General features: G+C 42.0%; 1 long non-coding RNA gene across 1 annotated transcript; it reads right to left on the bottom strand.

The window, feature by feature from the left end:
- Positions 1–1085: 1085 nt before the first annotated feature.
- Positions 1086–7492, bottom strand: LOC139531331 (uncharacterized). Its single transcript, XR_011666333.1, has 3 exons — positions 7251–7492; positions 1463–1657; positions 1086–1344 (listed from the first exon to the last, which is right to left on the bottom strand). It is a non-coding gene; the product is annotated as an uncharacterized lncRNA (long non-coding RNA).
- Between the last annotated feature and the right edge of the window lie 1384 nt (positions 7493–8876).

The raw sequence follows: 8876 nt of genomic DNA, 5'->3' as shown, positions 1-8876 counted from the left end.
TATAGACAGTATACATGGTTAATATAGACAGTATACATGGTTAATATAGACAGCATACATGGTTAATATAGACAGTATACATGGTTAATATAGACAGTATACATGGTTAATATAGACAGTATACATGGTTAATATAGACAGCATACATGGTTAATATAGACAGTATACATGGTTAATATAGACAGTATACATGGTTAATATAGACAGTATACATGGTTAATATAGACAGTATACATGGTTAATATAGACAGTATACATGGTTAATATATAGAGTATACATGGTTAATATAGACAGTATACATGGTTAATTTAGACAGCATGGTTAATATAGACAGTATGCATGGTTAATATAGACAGTATACATGGTTAATATAGACAGCATGGTTAATATAGACAGTATACATGGTTAATATAGACAGCATGGTTAATATAGACAGTATACATGGTTAATATAGACAGTATACATGGTTAATATAGACAGTATACATGGTTAATATAGACAGTATACATGGTTAATATAGACAGTATACATGGTTAATATAGACAGTATACATGGTTAATTTAGACAGCATGGTTAATATAGACAGTATGCATGGTTAATATAGACAGTATACATGGTTAATATAGACAGTATACATGGTTAATATAGACAGTATACATGGTTAATATAGACAGTATACATGGTTAATATAGACAGTATACATGGTTAATATAGACAGCATACATGGTTAATATAGACAGTATACATGGTTAATATAGACAGTATACATGGTTAATATAGACAGTATACATGGTTAATATAGACAGCATACATGGTTAATATAGACAGTATACATGGTTAATATAGACAGTATACATGGTTAATATAGACAGTATACATGGTTAATATAGACAGTATACATGGTTAATATAGACAGTATACATGGTTAATATTTGCCATTTACCTGCTAGATCACATTTATCAATAATAGCGCTATTCGTCTTATTTTTTATAAAATTTGATTTTTGTAAAAAAAAATCTATTTTAATCAAGACATGGTGGGAGTAAATAAAGTTTATCTTGAACAAATATGAATGAAACAAGGTTTTCATCAATATTGATGTTTACTGCTTTGAACTGAATCAATTGGAAGGACATATTTTACATACAGTATTTTATGGAAATGATAAATGAGCCCCATTGAACACTAATTAAGGCCGGTCTATACACCACATGAGGGACAGAGTTTTACTGTGTGTGTTGCAAATGTATTTATTGCACTTGATGCATGTGTACTGTGTCTTCATGTCCTTCTTGGGTCCACACACATCGTTGCGCTTCTTCTTGTTGCTACCGGCTGCAATCTAGAATGATGAAAACACTTAGTTCAGGAATTTTACTAACATCTCACTCACATATAGTTACAGCAGACCAAGGTAGGAGAGTCAGACACACACATGCAACAACATCACTCACACTTACTTCCTGTATTGGAGTTGTTGGTTCTGTGGGTCGGGGAGGATGGGGCACCAGCATCCTCCTCCTGAATCCTCCCCACGATGGCTGCAGAAGCTGGAATCCTTTGGGATATGTTGGATTTGAGGATTTACCAATGCCTTGCCCAACTTTGAAAGTTTCTTCAAGTGCAGTTCCAAAAACCGTCAAGCGAAACGGTCTCTTGTGAGGACCACCACGAGAAAAGAAGACACAGTTACCTCAGCTGCAGAGGATAAGTTCATTAGAGTTTAACTGCACCTCAGATTGGAGCCCAAATAAATGCTTCACAGAGTTCAAATTACAGACACATCTCAACATCAACTGTTCAGAGGAGACTGTGTGATTCAGGCCTTCATGGTGGAATTACTGCAAAGAAACCACAACTAAAGGACACCAATAAAAAGAAGAGACTTACTTGGGCCAAGAAACACGAGCAATGGACATTAGACTGGTGGAAATCTGTCCTTTGGTCTGATGAGTCCAAATTTGAGATTTTTGGTTCCTACCGCCGTGTCTTTGTGAGAAGCAGAGTAGGTGAATGGATGATCTCTGCATGTGTGGTTCCCACCGTGATGCATGGAGGTGGAGGTGTGATGGTGCTTTGCTGGTGAGACTGACTGTGATTTATTTAGAATTCACGACACACTTAACCACCATTGGCTACCACAGCATTCAGCAGCGATACGCCATCCCATCTGGTTTGGGATAAGTGGTGCAATCACTTGTTTTTCAACAGGACAATGACCCAAAACACACCTCCAGGCTGTGTAAGGGCTATTTTACCAAGAAGGAGAGTGATGGTGCATCACATGACCTGGCCTCCACAATCACCCGACCTGAACCCAATTGAGATGGTTTGGGAGGAGTTGGACCGCAGAGGGAAGGAAAAGCAGTCAACAAGTGCTCAGCATATGTGGGAACTCCTTCAAGACTGTTGGAAAAGCATTCCTCATGAAGCTGGTTGAGAGAATGCCAAGAGTGTGCAAAACTGTCATCAAGGCAAAGGGTGGTTACTTTGAAGAATCTAAAATATATTTGATTTGTTTAACACTTTTTTGGTTACTACATGATTCCATATGCGTTATTTCATCATGTTGATGTCGTCACTATTATTCTACAATGTAGAAAATAGTAAAAATAAAGAAAAACCCTGGAATGAGTAGGTGTGTCCAAACTTTTGACTGGTACTGTATGTAAATATATATAACACAGGATAATCACGTTTTGAACTGCACTGGGCCTTTCATCTTTTTTGTGTGCAGTTTAACAGCACATTTCCTGCAATTATACACATTTTGCCATGGGGTAGAGATAGATTTTGGCAGGTTTAAAATCGAATTTCCTACAATTATGCAGATGTTGCCATGATGTATGCCATGTTAATATGATATCTGAGTGAGAAAGACTACAAAAATCAATGAGGGGCCCCTGGCGGTCTGGGCTCCAGGGCACGATCATTATTATGAGGGCCCCCTGAAGGTCTTGGCCCCAGGGCACGACCATTATTATGAGGGCCCCCTGGCGGTCTGGGCTCCAGGGCACGACCATTATTATGAGGGCCCCCTGAAGGTCTGGGCTCCAGGGCACGACCACTATTATGAGGGCCCCCTGGCGGTCTGGGCTCCAGGGCACGACCATTATTATGAGGGCCCCCTGGTGGTCTGGGCTCCAGGGCACGACCATTATTATGAGGGCCCCCTGAAGGTCTGGGCTCCAGGGCACGACCATTATTATGAGGGCCCCATGGTGGTCTGGGCTCCAGGGCACGATCATTATTATGAGGGCCCCCTGAAGGTCTGGGCTCCAGGGCACGACCATTATTATGAGGGCCCCCTGAAGGTCTGGGCCCCAGGGCACTACCATTATTATGAGGGCCCCCTGAAGGTCTGGGCTCCAGGGCACGACCATTATTATGAGGGCCCCCTGAAGGTCTGGGCTCCAGGGCACGACCATTATTATGAGGGCCTCCTGAAGGTCTGGGCCCCAGGGCACGACCATTATTATGAGGGCCCCCTGGTGGTCTGGGCTCCAGGGCACGACCATTATTATGAGGGCCCTCTGGTGGTCTGGGCCCCAGGGCACGACCATTATTATGAGGGCCCCCTGGTGGTCTGGGCTCCAGGGCACGACCATTATTATGAGGGCCCCCTGAAGGTCTGGGCCCCAGGGCACGACCATTATTATGAGGGCCCCCTGGTGGTCTGTGCTCCAGGGCACGACCATTATTATGAGGGCCCCCTGAAGGTCTGGGCTCCAGGGCACTACCATTATTTTGAGGGCCCCCTGAAGGTCTGGGCTTCAGGGCACGACCATTATTATGAGGGCCCCCTGAAGGTCTGGGCTTCAGGGCACGACCATTATTATGAGGGCCCCCTGAAGGTCTGGGCTCCAGGGCACGACCATTATTACTAGACGTTTAGATAGCTGGCTGGATTAACCCGACTATTTTTCCAATCTACAAAAGTTTAACTGACATGAGCGAAACTTGGTTACGCATTTTGAAATTGCACCTTGTGTATTCTACTATTCTAACCCTCAACAGTAAATTGAGAACCCGACTGGTTAAAAAAATATATCTGATATCCGGACATCGGTGTCCTCATACGTAATTTATGCCCTGGGTCTACACATGTATTTTCGTATGTAATTCTGTGTTTATAAATGTAATTTCAATGCTGAACCTTCCTAGAGCTACTAAGCCAGTTCTCAAAATGGGCTTTTTTTTTCTTCTTTTTTTTTTTACTACAACAACCAAGCTTCCGTTCCTTTTCTAAATCTGCTGGCCATAGTCAGAGTCGCATTCTTTCACTGTTTCCCATCCCGGTCATTCCTTTCATTGGGTGGAACCCGTTGGAGCTTCACGGGGCTTTGTGCCCGCCAGACGTGGCTGGCTGTATCCACTACTCACAACTCACTCCTTTCACTGGGAGGAAAGAAGAGGGGCTATGGGGCTGGAACGAGTGTTACCCACGCAAGCAGAACATCCCTCTCTTGTTGTGCAGTGGGCTGACGAGGGGGCAGCCGAGAGGACGCGGTCAGTCTTTTCCAATAGAATAGAGGGTTGGGCAGCTGCCTCGGGCCCGACAAAAGGACTAGTCTTCTGTTCGCTAGCTCCTGTTTACTTAGCGTTGTTTCTAGGAGCCATATAGAACCTATGTCTTGTGCACATGCGTGTTAATCTAGCTGAATGGGAGAGAGATAGAAATGCACTCGGCAGTCAATGGAGTCAATTGAACCATCAACAGTTTTCAATGTATTTAGGAGGTTTATTAGGTCAACTAAATAGGTTATAGTTGACACTTTAAAAATAATTACAGTTAGTAGAGATCGGGATAATGGTAGAGAGATCGGGATAATGGTAGAGAGATCGGGATAATGGTTAGTTTTTAGATGTAATATATATATTCTTATTAACTTACAGTTACTTTTATTAAATTAATAAAACATGAACACAAATATAAGCCTATTGGCATTGACAGTGACTGGACACATTTTTTCTATGAAACAGCATAATTGCTTGCAATATGCTATAACAAAGAACAATTTTATGAGTGTGTTATGCCTCCTATGAAGTGCCGTGGAAGTTAGCTAGTTTCTTAGGCGTCATGCATCGTTGTAGCCTTCCTAAGAGATTAGGTGGAGATGGGGCTGAGGCTGACTGACCGGGGAAAGTACCAAGTCTAACCAAGTGCTTTAAAAAAAAAAAAGTCCTCCTCGTCTATCTTTGATTCACAGACGCGTAGAGATATACGCTCCCAAGAGCTTTGCCTTTGATCCCTTTTCATTTCCCGTTGTCTTTCTACAACAAGATCTGTTCAGCACGAAAATGCTTTAGTCTTCCATAGAAACGCGTCCTTTCCGTCGGGATATTGATGTTTTCGTCGTGGCAGGGGTTATGATATGGTGAATCAGAGTTGAAAAGCCTAGGGACAATGGTAGTATTCATGGTTGTTTTGCGGGTCTTTTGTTCTGTTTTTTTTTTTTTTTGTCTTGTTGTTCAAACCTCCTCATTTCTCAAATGAATACAAATATTGTTTATTCTGTTAATATGACGCTGGCTACATCACTTTAGTTGCTTTCAACGATTCAACTCTTTGTAGCAGCAGGTTGTTGTTGCACCGCCAGAAGCTCTGTAGAGCGCTCAACTAAACCACAAACAGTGTTGGTTTGAAAGAGAGGCCGATCTCTCTCTCTCTCTCTCTCATACACATTCTGGAGCCTGACCATCATCTCAGCATCCAACACACAGAAAAAGCATTTGAAGGCCGGTGCACAAATAGAGAGAGAGACAGAGAGAGAGAGAGAGAGAGAGAGAGAGAGAGAGAGAGTGAGCACTTGGCTACTACTAAAGTTCTGGTCCATTCCTGTGCTCAGAGTATTAACTCGCCACACAGCCCTGCCCTGACCCGTTGTCAGACCCGTTCTCAGCCTCCCCTCCCTACAGCCGACATGTCTGGTAGACCACGCTTTGTCTCCGCATTGTCATCATGTCATCTCAACAATGTACATCTTCGGGACACCAATTTTAGAACTCTTTGATGAACAGACTGAAAAGAACAACGTTAAAGGGGGGAAAAACGCCTTTTGTGTCGGAGCTTTTAGATTTGTTTTCAATCATATTTATCAATGTGGAGAGCCAGATAATTGATGATTAATATTGTCCGTCTGGGAAAAGGGGAGAAATATCACCCGGATGCCCTTTTCACACGTTCTATGTTTGTATAAAACTTTTGACTGTCATGTGAGCAGGAAGACATAAAGGTAACTGCCAAAATAAAGGAAACACCAACATGGGGCGTCTTAATAGGGCGTTGGGCCACCAAGAGCCAGAACAGCTTCAATGCACCTTGGCATACTGTAGATTCTACACGTGTCTGGAATTCTATTTTGGGAGGAAATGCGACACCGTCGTTCCATGAGAAATTCCATAATTTGGTGTTTTGTTATAATTGTGGTAGAAAACGCTGTCACATGCGCCACTCCTGAATCTCCCAAATTGGTTCAGTTTGGTTGAGATGTTGTGACTGAGACAGCAATGGTATATGGTTTACATCGTTTTCATTCTCATCAAACCATTCAGTGACTATTCGTTCCCTGTGGATGGGGACATTGTCATCCTGGAAGAGACTAGTCCGATCAGGAGAGAAAGGATTCATCACAGGTTGAAAGTGATCAATCACAACGGTTGTACTTTTATTGGCGGTATCTTGCCCTCTATTGCAGGGATCACCAACTAGATTCAGCCGTGTGACGATTGTTTCTTGAGCGGATGATCGGGTGGCCGGAACATAATAATAATTTGCCGACTGCAAATTATCCGCAAGTGTATGCATCAATTTGCGTGGGAATACTTGGTAAAATATTTTTCAAGATTAAAATCACTTACAGATGATTTCCTGGTGTTTTACAGTCTTTTATGTAAAAAAAATAATACACACAAATACATTGAAAATAATCTAACTTGGGGGGCCAAATAAAACCACCCTTCTCTACGGGGTTTAGTGGAGCTGAACCATGGCAGGAAAATGCACTCCGCACCACAACAGAACCACCAGAACCCTGATCTTCTCAAGTGTTTCCTTTATTTTGGCAGTTACCTGTAGATCTGACTCCTATACAAGACAGGCATCATTTAAATACCCCTAATGAAGGAAACTCCTATACAACCCTAATCCTGCCGCGATTCTTAAATTAGACCTAAAGGCATTATATCCGCGACTGCAAAATTGATAGGAAATCCCTTACACATGCCTTCGTTCCTGAAATCACTTACACATTCCTCCGTTCCCTCCTGACTTGGTGGATACAGTTTATGGCGATCTGACCAGAACGTTAATTCTAGGATCCAGTCTGGTGTCAACTTTCATGGCACTCTGTTTGAATTACTGACGCAATCATCAGGTTTCTCTTCTTCTCCTCTCTCCTTCTCTCTCCTTCTCCTATGTCCTTCTCCTCTCTCCTTCTCCTATGTCCTTCTCCTCTCTCCTTCTCCTCTCTCCTCCTCTGTCCTTCTCCTCTCTCCTTCTCCTCTCTCCTTGTCCACCTATTATCTTTCTCGCCTCCACCTCTCACGTCCTCTCGTGTATACAGTGGGCAGTGAACGCTAACCGCGAAGTCTTTCCAGGCCTCTGTTTCATCACAAAAATAACCTATATTTGTTGGGATTATTATTCATCTCGTTTTCTGTATTATTTGTACAGTTATTTTGTTATATGTAAAATGAGTGAGATATTGTGGTTCCATGACAAAGCTTTTGTTATGGGTGCAATTCTTCGTCCCTTGGGTTTTGTTTGCTTTCCATATATATTTTAGTCTCATTCTTTGAGGTAGTACATTACGGTGGTTTTGTGTTTAGGAAATATTTCAGACCTCATTCCAGTTTCCTATTTTAAAGTGCATTGTTGCAAACAGTCGGGTGCACAGATCAATGAGTTGCGATATATATAATATAATCCTACAACCCCTCTGTCCCCTTTAATGGTCATTTTCCTACAATACAATCCTACAATCCTCTGTCTCCTTAATGGTTATTTTCCTACAATACAATCCTACAATTCCCCTGTCTCCTTACTGGTCGTTTTCCTACAATATAAAATGAATGTTGAAATGCTACATCCGTTCAGTTGTATACAATTTACATTGACTTTTGACTGGTTGAGTTTCGATTATAAATGATTAACTACATGACTATATTGACTATAATAATGTTTAGATATAGTAAATCTGTGAGAACTTTAGTCATAGGCTACACAGTAATTATACATTTATTCTCAACACGTATTATTAACAAATCAGCTATTTCTTAAAACCTCTCGTCCTTTTTTGTTGTTGTATGTTCTAATATTTTTTTCCACGCTGTGACGAGCTACCGAAACATCTAGAAACACCTGAGAGTTTATAGAGATCCTCAGCCCTGCGAACATCCATCTGGTGAACAGGACGTGTCACGCCAGCTCATGTCCCATATAAAGGACTGATTGTGTTTTAGACTAACATTAGACACAACATAAAGGCAGAGGTCAAGTCCTCTCTCCGTTCAAGTGTGCGTTGCTTCACCTACAAGTCGACAGGGCAGCACTATGCGACGCCTTCTACCAGTTTCAACAATTGTAGTTGAGGGATGTTAAATGAAAGCATCATTTCAAACCCCTTGTTATTATTATTTCAAACCCTTCTCTTCTCGCCAACAATAGTCTGTGTATTTCTATCAAGCGATTCAGAGACGTATTCCCCCACGACGAACGTGGAAAAGTGCTTACAAACGCAATAATGTCGCCACAGTACTTTACTTCCCGTGGAATCTCCTTCAGCAGAATGTGCAGCTCGACAGACACATCGACATTAGCCTGTTTTATAGCTCTGCAGCGGTAATATGGGTTAGCGCTGCAAGGCTCTTCCC

Source organism: Salvelinus alpinus, chromosome 10, assembly GCF_045679555.1.
Source record: "Salvelinus alpinus chromosome 10, SLU_Salpinus.1, whole genome shotgun sequence".
Lineage (NCBI taxonomy): Eukaryota > Metazoa > Chordata > Actinopteri > Salmoniformes > Salmonidae > Salvelinus > Salvelinus alpinus.
This window is presented reverse-complemented; position numbering and strand designations above follow the sequence as displayed.